At 42.9% G+C, this 21635-nt stretch overlaps 1 protein-coding gene and 1 pseudogene across 4 annotated transcripts in view; one reads left to right on the top strand and one right to left on the bottom strand.

Annotated features, from left to right (window-relative positions):
- NCKAP5 (NCK associated protein 5) overlaps window positions 1-21635 on the top strand; it is a 912592-nt gene that overhangs the window by 222990 nt on the left and 667967 nt on the right. The window lies entirely within an intron of this gene.
- Window positions 20609-21104, bottom strand: LOC102538003 (large ribosomal subunit protein uL11 pseudogene; annotated as a pseudogene).

Here is a 21635-nt window from a genome sequence, read left to right as displayed (position 1 = left end):
GAGCCAGAGCCCCTTTGACCTTTCAGTGCATTGTCTGTGGGAGCGATGGTCAGCTGGCTCCCAGAGTGAGCTGGGCCTGCAGCTGCCCTGCCAGCTGGCCGTCACACACATGCAGCAGAGAACTTGGAGGGGACTCACGGCCTCCCCAGATGCCTTCTGGCAGGGTCCAGCTGATGCCCCACACAGCGCAAACCAGTGTTACATTTCAGATGAAATGGCTTAGTTTGGATGTCCTATATGTTCCTTTCAATCCAAAAGAGTGAGCACCTTGTGTTTGCAACTTAGTTTTCCAAATGCACAAACTGTGGTCCCATCAGGAGCCGCAAGTGACAGCCAAATCACAGACTCTGAGCGTTGTGCAAGGAATTCCAGGTATGCAGTCTCTTCGGCTGTGACACAGTGCAAATGGCAACGCTAATAACCCGTTTTACCAGCAGGAACTGAGGCAGCATCAGTTGGGTGGGATAATCGGGTGGAATTAACCTGTGTAACCAGACTGAATACATCTGAAGACGTAATAGACAGAAGCAGCGTGGTCTGTGTATTTACCAATTTGGAAAACAGCTAAGCGTAAAGGGAGCATATTGGGGGTCAAAGTTCAACACCAGGGAGGAATGAGAGAATCCTAGCAGTGAATTCTTGACACAAGAGGCCACGTGACAGACCATTAGCCAGGACCTACATCTGCCCCTGAATTTTAAATGCAGTTTAACTCTCTTGAGAAGTTAACTCATATATTAAAGAATATGTGGAAACATCATGCTTTTCCCCCACTTGATAGTTTCTGTGCTTTAATACTCCACCCCGGCAGACTTCTTATGAGGGAAATCTGATTTTCTTGGCTAAGACTGTGGGAAAGTATCACTCTTCGAATGACCTACAAACAGGAAGAACTACAACCTCTGACCATTATGTTATACTGTGAGGAGATGGTAGTAGAAGAGATGGACCATATATTGAGCAGACTAAGGATCGTATGAAGTATCTTTTAATAAATGCAAAGATGGAGCTAAATATGTGAGTCAATTTCATGCTCTTTTTGGTGCAGCAAGAACGAATGACCTCAATTCATCCTCCCTGTCTTTACTCCATTGGCTTTTTTGCCCTTTGCTGCTTAGTGAAAATGGGAACATTGCATTGCCCTTGAGGTAAATGCTTCCACTTGAGCAACTTGCCATGTGGAAATCAAAGGGGTCAGATTTCTAATATGGAAAATGCTTTAATCTCAGAAAACCAAAAGGCAGATCCCATTTGGAATGACACCCTGTCTTTGAATCATTGAGTGTGCGTCTGTGAGAGTTCCAATGAAATCCTGGACCTAGAGATTTTCAACTTTGGCAAATTAGGCCTTAACCTAATTCCTGTTTCATAAATAATTTCAGAGCATCTGTGACTTTAAGAACTCACTGTATTTTATATGGCTCCTGAGTTATGACAGAAATTACAATAGCCTGACATTTAGTACGTCATTGATTTTTCTTGGAACCCATCCTAAGTGGTTCTGTGACTATGGAAGAATACTATAATGGTACCTATTATGTGCGCAACCCCAAGGGGACTGAGATAGTGAGGTGTCCTTGTTTTGTCATTTACGATGCAATGTTAAACTCCAGACAAATTGTGCAAACTCAGATGACCTCTTGGGCGACCTCGCCTTCAACTCTTTACAGAAGAGGGTGAGAAATCTAGTGTCCAGAAGGACCAGCCAAGTAACATAAATAGGCGAAGCAGTCGGGGTGGAGAATGGGGCAAAATGAAGATTTTGCTGTTTCTCTCGAGGAATCAGATGCTACTCTGCTCCTTCGATTGTGTGATGGGATAACACATTGCTATGGGAATGTGGTATGACCCCGGGGTTGCCAGATCTTCCCATTTTTCAAGAGCAGCTAGAGAATAAAATTTTTATATAAAGTCTTCTGACTTATCAAGGTTAGCTCATTTTCTAAAACTTTTTGGTTTAGGTAATTTTAGATTTGCATGCAGTTGCAAGAGAGAGAACAGAGAAATCCCATACACCTTTCTTATTTCCCCGAATGGTAACATCTTTCATCCTATAGTAGATCACGGCCAGGAAATTGATGTTGATACAATACGCTGACCTACTGGCTCATTCTTCTTAAACTCTGTACAGATCAACCAAATTACAGTTGAAAGATGGAGTTAGCCCATCTTCCTACACCTCCTACTTGCAACCTCTGTGTATTACAATCTTGCTTAGTTCAGAGCACCAGCCTATGCCTCCAGGTTCTCATCACTGAAGCTAGAAAATGGACTTCTCCTTGCTCTTTCGTCCTCAATGCTTTTCCACTCTCCTCCTGCCTACTAGTGTGTGCCCCGCACGGGCCGTGCTCTGACACCTGCTCCCTCTCTCTCTACATCACCACATGCTGGCCTCAGCTTCCACTGAAACTCTCTCAGCTCTGCATGTGTCCTTCAGACAGGCCTGTCCCTGCAGGCTCTGGCCTCAGACATGCCTTCTGGTCTCACAGGCTTCTAACATTTGCTTTCTTCAGATTCCTTCCCACCTTCTTTTTCTCTCTCCCGACCCACTGAAGGCAAACACTTCAAGATGGTGGGTATCCCAAGTATTTGTTTGTGCTGGAATTGGGAAATCTCAAATATTTTCTTAAATGGAATGAGCCATAGTTTGGGGATTACAACTATGGAATTGTTTTGCTTTTCTAACAGCTGTCATAAAAAGTCAGTTTTCTACTGTCAATGGCTGTAAGACCCCCATGATATTGGGGGGGAAATGCCAGTAAAGTCTTAGAGTGTTGAGGGTAGAAATAATGTGCCTAGATTTCCTTCTGTTTGTTAAGTGAGGAAAAGGTGAGAGTCTTCACTGAGTGTTTGTTGATCGTTTTCACACTGACCTGGGTGCTTTTTTCAACCCAGGTGTGGGAATGGTTCTCATGCCACCAGGCAGTCGTTCCTTGTCATCATAGCAGAAGGTGGGAAGAGGCATGACTGGGGAAAAAAATGCTTTAATGAGAGACCTGAGGTTTCTGTGTAACAAGGGCAAGGTCAGAATAAGGGGTTCAGAATGGGGAAGAAAGTGCCAGGGAAGAAAATAGGTGGCAGAACCGAGTGCCTGCACCAGCACGCAGTGACCATGCTGACCAGGGATGGGTCCCAGTCTAGAGCCAGCTGCCCTCTCCCCATTGCTTTATCCCCTGCTGTTGAGTGTGAACAAGTTGGAGGCAGGTGCAGGAAAGGTTAGTTTGAAGCGCCATCTATGATGATGGTAAGCATTCTTGCCCTGCAGGGATAGTGACTCTGAAGTGTGTGTGTATCATGGAAAAAAAGCAGAGGAAGAGGGGAGGGTCAAGAGAGTGGACTCAATAAACCCAAAGTCGAGTTTTCCTGGAGTTAACGACTGCATTTTGGGGCTCCCACGCTGTTGAGCTTGTGGATCCCTGGGCTTGTGTCTTCCTTGCCAAGCGAGAAAAAGAGATTTGAGAAGGAGAAATGGGCAACATTGTCTCTGGGTCCACCCCATCCTCCTCAACCAGATCAGAGTGCACAGAGATCTTCTCCTTGTTCTGTTTTGTACCACCCCTCACGCTCTATGCCCTGTGCTCAATGTTGACTGTAAGATCTGTCTCCAAGGGTCCTAACCAGTGCTGCCCACCCCTCCGCTGGCCCCCATGGTAACGAGAGGTGACAAGCTCCATCCTTGAGCACATCCATGCTTAAGGTTTACCAAAGCCCTCTCCGTGACCCCAGGTGTTTCTCCTCCTTCACCCATACACATGGCTCTCCAGCAGAGAGGACATGGCACAGGATGGTCCTGGTCTTCCTGCTACTGCTCTGGGTGACACAGCCACTGACAAAGACCTTCGACTTCCGTTTTCACATCTGAAAGTAGAAATATATAGTAGAGATTATTACCGTCTTTATTTCATAGGTGAAGAAACTGAGGCTAAGAGAAGTGTAGGAGAGTTTCTCAGCATCCCGCAGCTAGTAAGTGGTGGTGGCAGGTCTGTGGGTAGAGGGGAGGACTTGATATTGATGGAATTTCAAGTACCTGTCACAGACTCCCCTGTCACAGAAGGGGAGAGGAGAGGACTTCCCTTGGCTATAAAATAAATCAGGTCCCCCCTAAATCCCTGGGGGACCTTTTAATAACTCTCAATGCCCAGGGTTCTGATTTAGTCTAGGGTAGATTTGAATATAAGTAATTGTTAAAAGCATCCAAGGATCTTAATGCAGAACCATGATTGTAATTCACTTACCTACATCAGCAGCTCTTCAGTGAAGCACCAGAATTGCATGGAGGGCTTGGTAACATACTCTCATGGGGCTCCACCCCTGGAGTTTCAGATTCTGTAAGTCTGGGGAGGGCCTGAGAATTTGCATTTCTCACAAGTTCCCAGTGAAGCTGTTGCAGCACCTCAGAGTTAGGGACCATAACTTCGCACACACCTAAGTGGAAGATTGGGATGGAGGGAGAGCTTAACCTGCATTGTGTACATGCTAGGGGCCCGACAGAATGACTGTGTTACTTGATTTAGCCAACAAATAACTCTTCATCTTCCCGGGAACCTTTTGATTTAGTTCCCATTTGACAACCTCAGAGAGATTAAATTTGTGCTTCTCAAACTGGGATATATGCAGATGTGGCAGGAATTATGAAAACCACACAATGGATGGTGCATAACTTCTTGGGCCACAATTTCATTGGTATCAGCTGAGCTTTTTGCTGCACAGGCTTGAACAGTTCAAAGGGGAAATGTCCCTGTTACCTGTGCATTGATTATTTTAACTTTGTTGTGTACTCCGGGCCAGCTGAGCCAGCAAGGAGCAGTAGATAGTCAAGTCCTGGGTCTAAATTCTCCCCATTCGACTTCCTGCTTGACACGAAGAGGCAAAGGGGGATTCAAATGACCCTTTGGAGTTACTGTCACCCTGTGCACACAGTCACGTTCCAAAGCAACCTTGAGTCCTTGCTTTACTGCGTCTGTGATTGGCTTTTATAATGAAGAAGATGGAGTTTCCTTCATTGTCTAGTACTATTTTTGTTAGTCATTAGTTCTGCTAAGAGGACATTTCATAAATAAGCTCTTACCTTATTCCAGTTATTATGTCTAAGGGTTTTTTGGTCATTTTGATAAAAAGCCTATTTTTATGCAGTCTATAGTTTGATCTTCCGTTGCAAAGCCTGAGTAAATGCATTTATTCTACAGTCATCTCTCGCAGGTCTCCCCATGGACATTCACTTTCCCATCCTTTTTGAGTCAAGAGCTCCTTTATGAATCTGATGACCAATGTAGACTCTTTCCTAGGACAGTACACACACCTACACCCACAGAGCCTTGCTTTTTGGAGTATTTGCAGACCACTGAATCCCACCCATGGATCCTAGCCACTCACCCCAGATGAAGAACCCCTGCCCAGCTCTGAAAGCTTCTCCATGACAAAGTCTATGACTTGTCTGAACTTGAGTCTCTGGCTGGCCAGGAGGGCACACAGTCAGTGTCAGGGAATGAATGGTTTCTACAAGACTGTTTGAGTAGGAAATGTGCTTGAGCACTTGGAGAGTTACTGTGACCTCGGTATTTTGTTTGTCACAGCGTGTCAGGACATTACAGGTGTGACGAGATACCCCGGGACCTCTGTTGGCTACCCAACAGGAGGAGTACAAGGAACATTCTGTTGAGTTCAGTGTTAGCACAACGTCAGCGTCCTCTGCTCTCTGACACCCAGGCTGTGCTGGATGACTCCTTGCCTGGTATTTCCTCTGTTTGATATGGGGCCACAAACCCTTGTTATCCTGGCTTCCATCTTCAAAGCTGCCTCCTAATGCTGCTTCCTCCTCCTAAAGTCGCTTCTTTTTATTTCACGTGTTTTGCTGCGGTCCTGGCTTTTGGTGTGAGTTCCAGATCTGCTTTCCATGATGAACCCATCTCAGTCAGGGGAGGCTCTAACCCTGGGTATGGAGGGCTGGATGTTTTTGGAAGGTGAAGCAAGGATAGTAATTTCCATGTTATGATGTCTGCGATATAGTTCAAAATGCTTTAGACCAGCATGATTTTATGTATGTGCTGGCTAGTTTAAATTTCATCTTAGGGGACGAGCAGATTCCCTCATTGAAAATCCCCATTCTAGGGGTGGACAGTCCTCCAGGGCCAGCTTCTACAAGCATTTCAGCCAGCTGCTGGAGGTTTTGTGAATGTCAGACACTGTTTTAATTAGCTTGATAAATTTCAGAAATGGACTTATTGGTGAGGTCCAGGGTATTATGCATTTGGTATATGTGGGTTCATTTTTGATAGATACAGACTGATTGATTGATTCATCACAGACGCAAACGGGGTTGAAGAACCTAGGAGGCCTGTAGCTCACTCTTTAGGGATGACACTTGAATCTTAACTCCTATACGTCCTCTGCCCAGGCCTTGATACAGAAACTCAAAGTTGCTTTCTGCCTCTTAAAAGGCCTGCTGCCTCTGGCATGTTTGGTGGCTGCCTGTAGAAAACATGTCATGACAGGGAGACACGAGCATTAAAGGACGGACCTCTGGCATTGTCCTTGAACTTGCTCTACAAGTTCAGAGACCATTTTTATGCCTGCTGGCTAGTCTATGTTTATTTAGTAAATATCTGTAAAAATTTGTGTAAGAACATCTGATCTGAGGTTTGCTTTCATTCTAACCCGGTAGCAAGGTCAGACTTCCTGGGCAGACATCATGATCTACCAAAAGGAACCTCAGTGTTTTGTGTGACCACATGGGCTGAGGACCGTTCGTGGCACTTAGGCTCTGTGGAGGATTTGCTTTCAAGAGAGATTCCATATATGAACTTGTGCTGTGGTCACAACCCAGAAAGAAACACAGTGGCTACATTAAGGAACATTTGTTTCTCATCCGTGGCTCCTTGGGTCAGCTGTGGCTCTGCTGGGTCCTTGGCAGGCTTAGTTATGCTTAACTCCAGGGACCAGATGAGGCTGCTCTGCTCCTCGCATCTTTTCCCAGAACCCAGGCTCAAGGAGCAGCTCTGCTTGCTCTTGGGGCATGCTGTTCTCCCAGGGGCGGCAGGAGCACAGAGGGTCAGGCAGAAGGGCTCTGCTTGGAACTAACACCATGTGACCTCTGTCCATGCGTCACTGGTCAAAGCCCGTTCAGTGGCAAATCCCAAAGTCAAAGGTGGGAGGAGGTGCTTTTTACTTCTCCCTCCAGCAGGAGTGGGTGGGAGGGGGGAATTATGAACAGAGAGGACAATCTGTCACCTGCCAAGTTAAATGATAAGGCCTTTCAGCATCTCATTAGTTCCTTGAGCATTACCAAGTTAGCGTGAATTTCTGTGCATTTGCAGGATGGGAGTGAGGCAGAAATATCAAAGGCACAGGCCCTTGGCCTGGAGGAGCTTTAAGTCTCAGAGAGGAGACATTATTTCTGCCTCACAGAGCGGTTCACCATGGAACAACATTCAGGCAGAGTTGAAAAAATACACACACATATGATCAGGCCACTCAAGATGGCGGCTCTCCTGCTCTTTGTACATCCACCAGTCCCTGCCTTACCTACACCCAACTCACATAACTGACCTTTCCTCTTAATCATAGAGCCTAATCAGTAAATAGCCATGTACTTGCCCCTGGCCCCAGCGAGTGAGTGTTCTAATCTGTAAATCAGAGGGCCCCATGTTGATAGTTTATCAAAGGAATGAATTCTCCCTACAACTGGTAACTTTCCTCTCCCCACCCACCCACCCTGGAAGTGAAGACTGCCGCCGTGTTCTGCCCACCATGTGGAGGCGGATACGCTCCAGACGTGTAAGACCCCCCTCTTCATTAAACCCCTGCTGGCTCTGTTGTTGACTCCGGGCTCTTTCTTGGGTCTCAAGGCTGGGCGACTACAGGGCTTGCAGGTCTGTGGGGTGCAGCCCAACAACATACTACTCACAGAGAGAATGCGCAAGGTGGGCCATCCAAAAACCCATCGTAAGAGTAGTAACAGTTGGCCCAGCCGTGCTCTGCATCACTAGGAGACCAAGTGTTCTATGACTCCACTCTTTGTCATCACCTCCCATCAGATACTCTTCCCCGACTCGGCAGTGGGAAGTAGAAAGGAACATGTCTAGGAGGCCAGACCCAGGCCAGGCCTAGGTCCCCAGTGACCTATACAACTCAAGGCAAACTCCTCAACTTTTCAGGGCCCCCAGATTTTTGACTTACAAAATGGGTCGTGCAGACTAGCTCATGTAGTCTGTGGCTCCAAAAAGACAGCTATGATCTGCCCTTGGGTTCCCTTTGGTCCAGGTGCCCTCCCACTAGGGCACCTCAGGATTGTGAGATGGTTCTCACCGGTCCTAATGCTGGCTGTCCTTGACCCTCTCTTTTCCTCCCCTCCCTAAACACCAACTTTAAATCAAGGTCACTTGCATATGTTGTTAAACAACACAATTCAGCTGAGTAATATTTTTTAAAGATCTTATTGGCTTTATTCAGTGATTCACGGATCAGGTAGCATCCCTTCTAGCAGGCAGAAAGGAGCTCACAGGAGCTGTCCAAAATGGAAGACTTTATAGGCAGAAGGGGGTGGGACAAGGAAGTTACTAGCAAAGAGTGGATTTTTTGTCACCTTCCTTTGGGGGACACCAGGAGTCTCTCAGGCAGATTGCCTCACGGGTGCTGACCAGGTAATTCCAGATTGACTGGTTTAAGATTCCACTCCTGGGAGGGGCTGAAACTGTAATTAAGTTAGGTGTTAAGTCTTGGTTGAGTGATGTGGGTTTAGCAAAAGTGACCCCATTTGGGGCCATCTGTCTCTTTTTAAACAATGTGTACAGTATACATATTTTTATTTATAGTCCAGCACTAAACTTTCACCTTTCACTGTTAGATGGTTTGAAGTTTAAGAAATTGTTGCATTTTAGTTGTAATGTTTTCTTTGTTTTGCATTTTCAGAGATGACATTTATTTGGTATCTTCGCTCAGGATAGTCACAGTGTGATGTGGATTTCAAAACAGCCAGTTCACAGCTTAGGGACCCTCATTTGTAGCCCGGGGCTCTTCTAAATAAGCCCTGGGCTCCACTTGTTAAGTGAATGGTCTGGTCATGTCTCTAAATGGTGGGGTGCAGGAAATGTGCCTCTTCCGCCATCCTCTCCCATTCACCCACACCCAGCCCCAGGACCCCCATCCCACCGTGTGTCAGCCTTCTTCCCAGGCTTGCTAAATTGTTTTGAGCTCTGTGGTAAATGGATTATTCTTAAATGGAAGCCTGGGCAAATCTGGTTTGGACTGGAAATCACTCAAGGTTTTAAAAGCAGCCAACAGGAGGGCCTTGGATTAGTTTGGTTTCGGTTTTTATGGTATACCAGCAAGCTCTAAAAGAAAACAACATAGTTATCCTGAGAGCAAACACTTGTGTTTCTAAGAAGACTTGAAAACTGATCAGCAGTTTTCTGAACAATAGAATCTCTTTCCTTGCAAGTTAAGGTGAAATTCCTGGAGCCCTTTTTTCATCTTTTATACCTGGCGGATAAATATTTCTTATCATCACAGAACTCTGGCTCCTGTACTTTTCAGATGCTCTTGTATGAGTTCACTTCTCTGGCAAAACAGACGTGGCTAGAGAGTCAAGTATGAACTTGGGGCACAGAAATGCCGTACTTCCCATTGAGGGAGTGCTTGCTGACTTTCTGTGTTCTCAGAAAGCTTGGATCGTGTTAAAAAACATTGCTAAAGCTACTGCCTCCCTTGACCCTCAGTGAGAGAGAAAAGAGTTTGGATTTGATTGACATCATGCAAATCCCCTGGGAGGCAGGGCTAGGCTGAACTTGAGGTGGACTTTGCTGCTTTGCCGTGAGGTTAAGGAGCTACATGGTGGCCTGGGTCAGTGTCTCTGTGAGTGCCACAGTGTACTCACTGTCTGCCCACATCTGTGAGTTTACTCAGCGGAAAGCTGTATCTGCATTCCTGCCACAAAGAGATTCCTAACTTTGATCTTTTATTATCCTAATTAATCATTAAACTTATTTTCTCATTAAAATCTTTTTTCTAACTGTTTTTCAGCTCAGTCTTTCCTCTCTCCCTTTCTTCCTTCCATCTTTTTTGAGAGTTTTTTTCTTTTTTAAGCAGATTGGTGCCATATCACAAGTCAGGCCTGGCCTTGAGCAAAACTGTGAAACAGGAAGGTCTGATTCCGAAGGCCTCCCACCTCCCTTCCTTTCCTCCTTGTTATAGTTCATGTCCTTTCTCACCTACAGGAGTTCAGTGCCTTTACCCTGAATCTAGTTCTCCAAAGCAACCCTGTCCCCTACTATCCTGCTTCTGCATATCTTTTCTTGTCTTGCTTTTCTCCAGAAGTCACTGCTAAAGTTTCCACAAAAATGATTCCATCTTTTAGTGCAAATCCACTTAGTTAAGTGAAATGAAATTGGCTTCATTCATCTGGGAGATAAGAGAATCACAATCTGTATCAATCCTGAGGTGAAACTGCCCAAAATCCCCTCTTCCCTCAACACTTTGGTACTGCTTCTAATTTGAGATGCTGCTGTTGATTTATTGACGACATATGTGGTTGAATAAGATCCCAACATAATGGGAAAAGATAATAGGCTGGAGTTCGTAGAGAGTGCTTTTTAAAAGCAGTGGATCTTCAAATTAGGGACTTTATAGACTGTAAATTATCCCCCTGAGGTTTGGATACTATCAAAGGATGACCTATATGCTCTATTTGCCAAGAAAGCACATCTTATGAAAACAGTCCCCATTCATTAGTTCAACAATGTATTGAGTGTATTGAGTACCTACCATATTAGGTCCTGTTGTAGTCACTGGGGATACAGTGGTGAAGAAGGGAGACAAGCTATACCTTTTAGAGGTTATGCCTCTAGAAAGAGAGACAGCAGCAGTGTAGGAATGCCTGATAGGTGTGATTACTAGGAAGAAAATTAAGCAAGGTATGAGATCTGGTGGGACCAGGAGGGAATTGGTGATCTGTATGGGGAGGTCACTTAAGACCTGCATGAGAATTAAGACAATAAAGATACTAATATAATAAGGAGCCAGGCCTCCCAAGATCTGGGGGAGGTACAATCCAGGCAAAGAGACCAGCAAGTTCAAAGGCCCTGAGGCAGAAATGAGTTTTGCATGACTGAGAAACGTGGAAGTAAGTGGAGCTGGAGTAAAACAAGGATATTGGTAGAAGATGAGGTCAGAAATGTAGGCAGATAACCGTAAGTTAGTTTTCTATGTGTTTGAGTCCTTTTGTTTTGTAAGTAAGTTCCTTTGTGTCATTTTTTAAGATTCCAAATATAAGTGATATATGGTATTTGTCTTTCTCTAACTAACTGCACTTAGTATGATAATCTCTAGGTCCATCCATGTTACTGCAAATGGCAATATTTCATTCTTTTTTATGGCTGAGTAGTATTGTTACCAGGGAGGAAAATGAGGCAGGGGAAGGGATAAATTAGGAGTTTGGAATTAGCAGATACAAACTACTATATATAAAATAGATAAACAACAAGGTCCTACTATATAGCATAGGAAACTATATTCAGTATTTTGTGGTAAACTATAATGAGAAAGAATATGAAAAGGATATAGATATAGATATAGATATAACTATATCATTGTGCTATATACCAGAGACTAACACAACATTGTAAATCAACTATATTTCAATTAAAAAGTATATATATAGGCAGGGGTCAGGTTGTATCTGGTCTTGGAGGTCATGCTGGAGAGTTTGAATTTAACTCTAACTGAAGTGGGAAACAGAAAGCTGGGGGTGATCCCCTAAATGAGCTAATTTGCATAATTGAATGGGTCATTTACATGCTGGTGGAGAACTGACAGAAGAAGTTGAAAGTCCTGTAACCTAGGAGTCCAAAAGAGAGCTGAAGAGAGGAAGGCAAGAGGGTTATGTGCTATTAACATCATTTAATAAAAGACAAGACATAGGAACATCCCAAAAGTCAAGAAAAGAGGGCAGTCATTTACAAAAATAGAAGTGACAGATTTCCCCTGACATAATACAAACAGAGAGAAGTATAGTTTTTGTGCTTTTAAAATGAGAACAACAGCAAGTTTTACTTCATAATATTGCTTTGCATGTTACTGTGTTTTTGAAATATATTGCTCAATTTGGGGGTTCTATTTCAGTAGGATAGGGAGCTTTTTATTGGGCTCTTTAAAAAATTATTTATTTGTTTGTTTATTTATTTAGGAGGAGATAATTAGATTTATTTATTTATATTATTTATTTATTTAATGGGGGTGCTGGGAATTGAACCCAGGACTTCCTGCATGCTAAGCATGTGCTCTACCACTGAGCTATACCCTCACCCCTTCTTTTTTTTTTTTAAGCAGGGCATAAAATTGCACATACAATGCAACTATGTAAAAGTGTGTAGAGAAAAAAATAATAAAAGGAAATACACTAAAAAAAATAGGATATGGAGGCCCAGCGTCCATTGTCTTCTGAGTCATGGCCAAAATGTAGATTTGATGAAGTATGTTGACAACACCTGAGGCTAGTCTCTTAATTCATTCAATTCAGAAACCTCAGGGGACAGGGAGGGAAACTGAGGCATGATAGCCTTGGTACCTGAGCTGGGGAAGCAGGCTGCCGGCCGTCTGGGTGTGCAGAGAAACTGGATGGGGGCCCTGCACAGGGCAGTTAATAGGCTCAGAACCAGCTGGGGAAAAGTCTCCTCTCCATGCACACCTTCTGGCCTGGCTGCAGGCCAGCTGTGGAAGCCCCATGATGAACACATCACATACCAGTTACGTGTTTTCATTTTCTGCACCCTCTGAAAGGTGGGAGGAGGATGGACTGAAATGACATGGATCCTCTTTGTTCCCTTTTACTCAGAAGGGAACTGGGGCTGGTGGACGTGAGGTGGAAGAGTACTTGGAGCACGAAGGGGAAAGTGCCCAGAGGGGGATGCTCTGTAGCACAACATCTTGCGAAGGATGTGGCCAGAAGGGCCACAGAGACAGAAGTTACTTGCATCATCCACTGTGAACACTAACATCAGCCCAGAATTATTAGAATTACGTCCATAGATGGACTTTCCTGAAAAATCTATTATGTTTCACATGAATGTGAAGTATAGTCATTTTGAACCAAGAGTCTTGTGTTAAAATACTAGACGTGCAGATTTTTAAAAACTCAATAAAACGTTGGTGGCTAGACTAAATACTTTTAGTAATGCATACATGAAATAACTTACAACACTATGCGGTCCTACATAGCCACCACAGGCTGTTTACTTTACTCTTACAAGGTGCTGGGCTAAAGTACATTTAATTAAATCAATTTCTGTGTTTTTTTAATACTGTGGAAATACTAATTGTCACTAAATAGTGATGCATGGCATTTTACTTATCCAGTCATCATTTCCTTTATAAAATGAATGCCTCAATCTTAATGAATTTAGTTTTACACTATTTGTTTTAGAAATGAATTTTTGCAGACCCACTTTATTGGAAATGACCTTGGACTTTCTTAGCTGTCTGAAGCATAATCAGCAAATTATTTTGCTACATGGTTTCTGTGGGATGATTTCTTCTTCTCAAAGCTGTTCAAAGATCAGTAGTGTGCCACTTTGGGTTTGGAAATCTTTCTCTGTTGGGACCTAAAACTTAAACTCTGGTCAGTTACTTCCACAACTATAATAAGCTTTCTGTTTCCTGAATTTCACTAGACATTCTTAGGGAAATGTGGCCAGGTGAGTAAATAAAGATGTATTGCCACCGAAGAGCTTTATCTTATATTTTGCATTGCTATTAAATTTTTGTCCTAGGTGACCTCCAGCTCCTCTCTTACCTTGTAACCTGCCCTACCTCTATGACCTAAAGGGAAATAAGTTTTTCCATCAGTTTCCAAATCCACCATCTCAAACCAAGTCCTTGCTTCCCATCTAAGCTCCTTTCTCATCTCCTCCCCACCTCTGGACGACCTCCTTCTCATGAGAACTTTCTAGATGGATCTGCCTTCTGTACCATCAGAAGGTTGAGTACACATTAACTTTAGTACTAATGCTTCATTACAATATACTTATTTTTAATCATGTTAGAGATTATATTGGTTTAAAAAAATCAGCATTGTATACAGAAAGCATGACTTTAATGAAAAGCAAATTAAAAAATAAATGGGTACCATTTAATCATTGTAACATATTACCATCTACTTGGTGGCTCGAAACAACAGAAAATGTCCTCTCTCCTTCCCGGAGGCCAGACATCCAAGTCAAGTTGAGGCTCTGAGGGAGAGCCTTTCCTTGCCTCTTCCACTGCCTAGCTTGTGGCTGCATCACTCAGATATCTGTTTCCATCTTCACGTGGTCTTCTTCCTTCTCTACCTGTCCTCTTGGTGCATCTTCTAAAGACACTTGCCCTTGGATATGGGGCCCAGCAGATAATACAAAATGATGTTGTCTGGAGATCCTTAGCTCAAATACATCCTCAAACACCTTTTTTCCAAATAAGATCACAGTCACAAGCTCCAGAGGTTAGGATATGGACATATCTTTTGGGGAGACCACAATTCAATCTGCTGTAATATTCTTGGCGAAGACACTGAGCTTCAGGTGTTGCTCCCCTGGCAACTAGAAGCTGGATTTGGAGAGACTGAAAATTGCAATCTCCATTAATACCAAACAGTTTTACATGTAATTCTGTAAAAGAAAAGGATGAATGAGTTTAAGATAGAGAAGGGGTGGGAAAAGGGAGGGGGTCGAGGGCAGAGAAGATACTTAGCACCCAAAGGAATTTAAAAATAATTTAAGTATACTGGGTAAGGAAGATTGAGATTAAAAATGGAAAAACTTTTGTTTGCCAAAAATATGTTTTTGCAGACATATAGTATTACAGACCTGCTTTATATATTTATGTAGCAATTCAGTAGGAGCCAAAAATGTGGTCAGTATCAATGGAACTTTTCTGTTTTAACTTGGCATGACTTTATGTGTAAACTGACCAGTTTTCACAGTTACTTAAGCATATTTAAATTGGGAGAACTACTGAGACCTCCAAGTCCCCCCTTTTTTCATTAATTTTGAGATACAAAAGTCTATCTGTACTATGCTATGTGGTCAGAAATGGAGCCCACACCAGTTACTTGAAAATGTGATGAATGAATCAAGTTAGTCCTCCTACATATATTTCTAAATATTATTGAAGGTTTCACACTGTCTCTTTTAATAATCTGCAAAAAGTGTTCTCACTGAAGGGGATTTAGCTTCAGTGGAAACATTAGGGGGAAAAATTAGAACCTCATATAAAACACTGAAAAAAATTCCTGAAGTGGGCTTCTCCATATTTGGATTCTTGCCTATCAATATGGACAGAATCATATGAGAGCTTTCCTCTCCCTACTGGTACTGCCTGCACCACCCTGGCTCTGTAAAGACGACTGGTCTTAATCTCAGGGTCAATGACTCATTCTTTATCTGTGAGCCTCGAGCCCTCCCTAACCTGATCCTCTCTTCCTCCCCCAAAGACCCCTCCCCTTGAACTGCCCCAACTCCTTTACAGCCTCTTTTTCTCTCCCTCTACCAGGCATTTGTGTAGCTTTTGTTCCAAAGCTGTGATTATAAGGTGCAGAAACTCACTGAGCCTAGGTCAAATAAAGAGTGAGTGTGTTGGGTTGCAAGATTCCAGGGCTCCCTCCAGCAGGAGGCACATTTGGCAGGAATAGAACCTGGGATCCGGGAAGCCCTCAGCGAGCTAGGAGGTGGTCTCTTTCTTGATACTTCTCTGATTTTCTCTGTTTCTTAATTTCTCCTTGGCCCTTCCATCCTCAAATTTTTGTTTTTCGTCATTGTTACACTTTGAAAAGTGGCCTCTGCGGGGGAATCTTGATTTATGTGACTTTTGACACCATTATCTGTGATGCCAGTGCCCTGCCAAACTCCTTGTTATAAACTTCCAGCCACGTTCTCACACTCTTTGCTTCCTGTGATTGGCTGCCTTCAAGTCAGTTGTTCAAAACTTGTCCAGTCACATGCATCCAATGGGCCCCGCCCTCTTTTGCTGCAGGGACTGTTAAACTTGGGTTGCCTCCGTCTCTCCATTCTGCTTCCCACGTACTTCCATCCAGTGGGCTTTCCTCCCAATCACTCCATGTATTTTTCTCCAAGGACATTAATATTGATGTATCAGACACTTTTGCCCTCCTGAACATTTATCATTGCTATTTTTCATGCTCTCCAACTAGAATATGTATTTGTCTAAAACAGACATGTTTTCTTCCACTTCTTATGCTCATTATGTTGAAAAAAAGATGGTTCAGAATGATTCTGTTGACTGGCTTTATTGGTCAGATTTCTATTTTGTATGAGACAATTTGGATAATTCAGTAAAAACCTTTCCTTTGGATGATTAAAATGTCTCTACCACATGTCAGTATGCCTGATTTCTACCCAATATTACAATATATCAGTTGTTTCCTGTCTTGAGAGCCTCTTCTGGATGAGTCTGTTTCTCTTCCAGAAGAGTCAGCTGTGATGTGAGTGAAGAAGACGTGGTGGCCAAGTCCCTAGGGGTCAGGAATCAGAGAGGAGAACATTTGCCTGGAAGTAACTCTTTCCTGAGTGTCTCCATCTCTCTGATGAGCAACACCAGGCGCTGGCAGAATCATCACCCAGCCAGGAGTCCCTCCTGAGTAAAATCTTCCATCATGAGCAGATGCTGAGCAGCAGGCTGACCCAGAGATAGGACTTTTCAGAAGATTCTCCCCAAATCAACTCCTCACATAACTAATGCTAGAAATAGCACAGAGCTCTCTTCCTTTGGTTTAGCTCTCCTTACCTGAGACTCTCCAGAGAGAGTTACATATAATTACCAGCAGCAAGGACAATGGTAGCCTGGGCATTGCCTTCATTGCAAGTTAGTAAAAGCATCCCTTCCTGTAAAAATTAGAAAATTGTCCTAAAGTACAGATTTATACTGGAACAAGGACTTGCAACCAACCGTTTGCTAGAGAATTGGCATAGTAACTATAAAAATTTACAGTGGTTATGTGGGGGCATGCTTGTCTACAACCTGCCCGATAATACCCAGCAACCTCAGAGGACTTTATTATGCAGTCCTCAAAAATACATCTGTGTTTTTTTCTGCAAGCAAGTTTTGAGCATTAAGGATGCAAGAGGCAACAAAAATACCCCAAAAGACAATGAACATCAAGGTTAGTGAGGAGGAACAGACTGGGAAATGAACATATCCTTCATAATTGCACTCAGTTCCCATTGAATTACAGAGAGAGGGTGGTTAACAGGAAGGCTATCTTCGGAAATGTTTTCAGATACACTGAATACACTGTTCTTCCATTCGAAGAGCTTACAATCAAATGATCAGATGGACTGAAACATGAAAAGACAAGAAGGATCATTTTGGATTGCTTTCTACAGAGTTGGGTAAACAAACAATAAAAAACCTTTTTAAAAAAATTTATTATTTTGGGAGGAAGGGGTGTTCAGAGTCTTAGAAAAAAAGATACTTGAGAGATTTTTAAAATTATTTTTAAGAGGTTTCACTTTTTGAAACAAGGAAAGAAGTTTGACTTTGTTGTGCTTTGTTTGTTTTATTGGAAGAGTGGTCTGACCTGATGTGGGTTATTCGAGCTGGGTGTAAATAGTTACTGGCAACCTGTAATGTGCAAGATTCTGGCCTTATTTCTTTCTGGAAGTAGGTCTTTCTCGTTTGCTTTCCCCACCAAATCTTCACATCATTCTTGCGTGATAGGGATTTCCTCTCTAGGTCACACAGGAGGGAAGCTCCTGTACAGGAGGGAAGCTCAGAGCAACGGCGGAGTTAAATTTCAATCTAAGTCCATCTAACTACAAGCTTGTGCCTTTCCCATTATAATTGCTGTTCCGTAGACTTAGCTGAATGATAATAATGGTGAAGATATAATCATGTATCATGAATTTAATGTATCTCCCAACAATTCATAATATTGGAAAGAATTTCTATTTAATTCTATCATTAAGTTGAAGTTCTAACATCCAGTGTCTCAGAATGTGACCTGGGTGGAGACAGGATCTGTACCCATGTAATTAATGTAAAATGAGATCATCAGGATGGGCCCTAATCCAATCTAAGTGGTGTCTTTATAAAAAGGAGAAATAAGCACAGACACACACGAGGCGAATGCCATGTGGAGATGAGAGCAGAGGTGGGTGATGTCAGCAAACCCCCAGAAGCTGGGAGAAAGTCTCAGAAGGAACCAGCCCTGCCCACACCTTGGTCTAGACTCCTGGCCTCCAGAACTGGGAGAAAGTAAATTTCTTTTGTTTAAGCCGTGCATTCATGGTACGTTTTTACTGCCACCCTAGCAAACTAATACACTCTATGTCTTAACTCAGATGATCAGAAGCCAAGGCTAATACCCTAAATCTCATTTTGATGTGAGAAGCTTGCAGGGCCCACTATGGGTTTCAGGAGACGGAAGGACCAGCATGGGATAGGTGATTCTTATTCAGTAGAGCCAGCCGGTCGACGTGGCTGGGTGAGCTGAGGTGGCATAAACAGGTACCTCTGAACATTTAAAAACCCCGTGCAACCACGTTGTACATTTAGTTGGAGTTTTGCTTTATGCTTACCAATTTTGTTTCTACCTTTTATTGGAATGGGCAAAGTTCATTGAACTTAATCTACTTCGATTAAATTCCAAGCAGAATTTTTATGACTACCCCCAGCTTGCCAGTGTTGCTGGCCATGTCCATCAGATTTTACATGTCTTGGTGATTTAGCTACTCCTTCACGATATTTCCATGGGCAATGGATGTGAAAATTAAAAGAAAAAGAACATTTGAGGGATAGAGGGAGGGAAAGAGACATAAAAATGATGTGCTGGGTAGGGGGATAATTTATCTTTGTTACGTGTGTGACAGTTTGTGTCTTGAGGAAAATGGAAGGTGTTTGGATGAAAATAGGATAATTTTCTATTGATATACACAACTTAAATAAAATTACTGAAGGGCAATCTCTCTCCTGCTTGTTAACCACAAAGCCAATGGTAACCAACACTGTTGATTCGATGTGAAAGTTTTACTTAGTCTTACGTGTTCTGACCCCAACAAGCCTTGGCTATTTGGTTTTCAAGGAATCTTTAGCCTCGGCCATTATATGTGAACAAAAGAGCCCTCCTCATAGTGTCAGAGAGAGTTTGTGTGAACAAAAGTCTGTGGAGGACATTGAGCTCGTTACGTAATCCTTCCAGCCCATCCACCTGTCCCAAGTGGACAGCACCATGGAGATGGAGACTGGCAGGTGCCACAGGCATGCTCCTCACACATCTCAGCCTGGATCCCTCATCAATCCTTTAGTCATCTTTAATGTGTTCGTCTGAGCTGTCTGTTCTTAAGTAAGACATGCTTTTCATGGAGGGAGGGTATAACTCAGAGGTACAGTGTGTACTTAGCATGCACAGGGTTCTGAGTTCAATCCCCAGTTCTTCCATTAATAAACAAACAAATAAATAAACAAACCTAATAACCTCTCCCTCCAAAAAAAAAAATTTTTTTTAAATATTTTAAAAATGATAAAAAAAAAAAAGAAATATTCTTCCCATCTGGACGCATGCATTGCATAAGTTACTAACTGGTGTCTCATGGATGACAATTACTGTAACAGCACTAGCAGCTAACATGTAGGGAGTATTTACTATTGGCAGACACACTGCTAAGGATTTTATTCATCTCATTTAATAATTCAAGGGGAGTCATATGATATCACTTATATATGGAATCTAGAAAAATGACACAAATGAACTTATTTACAAAACAGAAACAGACTCACAGGCTTAGAAAACAAGCTAATGGTTACCAGAGGGGAAAGGTGGTGGCAGGGAGGATAAATTAGGACTTTGGAATTACAGATGCAAACTCCTATATATAAAATAGATAAACAACAGGGTCCTACTGTATAGCAGAGGGAACTATGTTCAATATCTTGTAACAACCTGTAATGAAAAAGAATATACATACACATATAACTGAATATATATATATATATATATCTGAATCACTATGCTGTACACCAGAAACTAACATAACATATAAATCAACTAGACTTCAATACAAAAATTCAAGGGGAGTAGTAGGAATAATCTCTTGTATTATTTCAAGACCAAGGAGATAAATTTGCCTTTTGAATATTTCTGTCCACTGAAACCAGCCAGACCCTGCGTTTGGCATTTTCACGTATGATTTAAAACTTCGATCCTATCTCCCTGGGTCTATCTTTGAGGCCAAGGAACTGTAGTTTCTTTGGTCTGTTTTCTCCTGACACCTTCCTGGTGACCACTTTGATGAACTGACCTGTATTTCCCTGTATATGATGTAATTCTGTATTATAGTTTTGGAGGTTCCTCCTCCAGAATGGCACCTGGATTTCTGTGAAAAACATCACTACTTATTTATTGGGTTCGTTTGCAAGGTTAGGATAAACGTTTTCAAACTCCATACTGCAACGTTCTAATATTTCTTCTAATGTTCTAATGTTCCTTTTGCTCCGCAAAACTCCTTTGGGGTGAACACTATAGTAATGCCGACTTTAGTCTTTATGGGTTTGTTTGTTTGTTTGTTTTATTTATTTATTTGTTTGTTTGTCAAATAACCCTTTATTAAATCACTTTTCTTTGTAATTCTTAACTAGCTGGGCATTCCACCACGCCACCGTTGATGTTATCCATGACATTATGAGAGTGGTGGCCATCAACAGTGCAACCCACAGCCTGGGCAGTCCCGGGATCTCTTTAATGGTTCCAGAGAGTCCTCTAGCTAAGGATCAGTGCTGCATCTATCAGGCCATGTTGACAGCCTCATCAAATGTGATGTTTCCCCTGTGCTTAATATTTTTCTGCTTCTCTCTGTCTCTTGGTGGTTCCTTGAGGGCTTTGATGATCAGAGCAGAGGCAGAAGGTACCATGTCAGTCTGGGCCTGTCTGTTCTGAATGATCAGTCTCACTGTAATCCTCAGACCCTTCCAACCACCAGTGGCCTTGGCTATGTCATCACCAGCCTTTTTGGAAACAGACCCAGGGAACCAATATGGGGGGCCAAGGCAGGTGTGGCACCAACTTCCCCAGCAGTGCATCTCAGGTATATGGCTTTAATCTCACTGGGGTTGAACTTAGGCAGCATGATGGAGGTGGCTGGTGTTGGATGAACCCAGATGTGGAATGACTGAAGAAGGCTGCATCTTGGCCTCTTTCAAGCCAAAAGCCAAAAGCCAACCCTAGTCTTTAAATCATTACAGTGTGTATGTCCTTGCTGGTTTCTAAGTCCCCTGACCTGCAGCTCCCTCAGCCTACAGCCTCCACCCCCACACCCACCTCTTTCACCTGACTGATGCAGATCCATTTTTAGCTCTTCTCTTGGGTGGCCCATCTCCTCAGAGAATTTCCTTGGACCCCCACATCTGAGTTGGGAGCCCTTGCTAGTTGTTTCCATGCACTTGACCTACCATAGCCCTATCTTGCCATTTTGTAATTGGGTATTTACTGTCTGAATACCTCTTACAGACAATTTAAAGACAAGGACTGGATTTGGTTCACTGGTACCTATTTAAAGATAAGGACTGGATTTGGTTCACTGGTACCTAATACAGTATCTGACTTCCTAAACTCAGGCCAGAATATTTGTTGAAAGAGTGAGGGAACATTGCATGTCTAC

Source organism: Vicugna pacos, chromosome 5, assembly GCF_048564905.1.
Source record: "Vicugna pacos chromosome 5, VicPac4, whole genome shotgun sequence".
In the NCBI taxonomy this organism is placed as follows: Eukaryota; Metazoa; Chordata; class Mammalia; order Artiodactyla; family Camelidae; genus Vicugna; species Vicugna pacos.
Note: the sequence above shows the minus strand (reverse complement) of the source record. Positions and strands in the feature narration are given on the sequence as shown.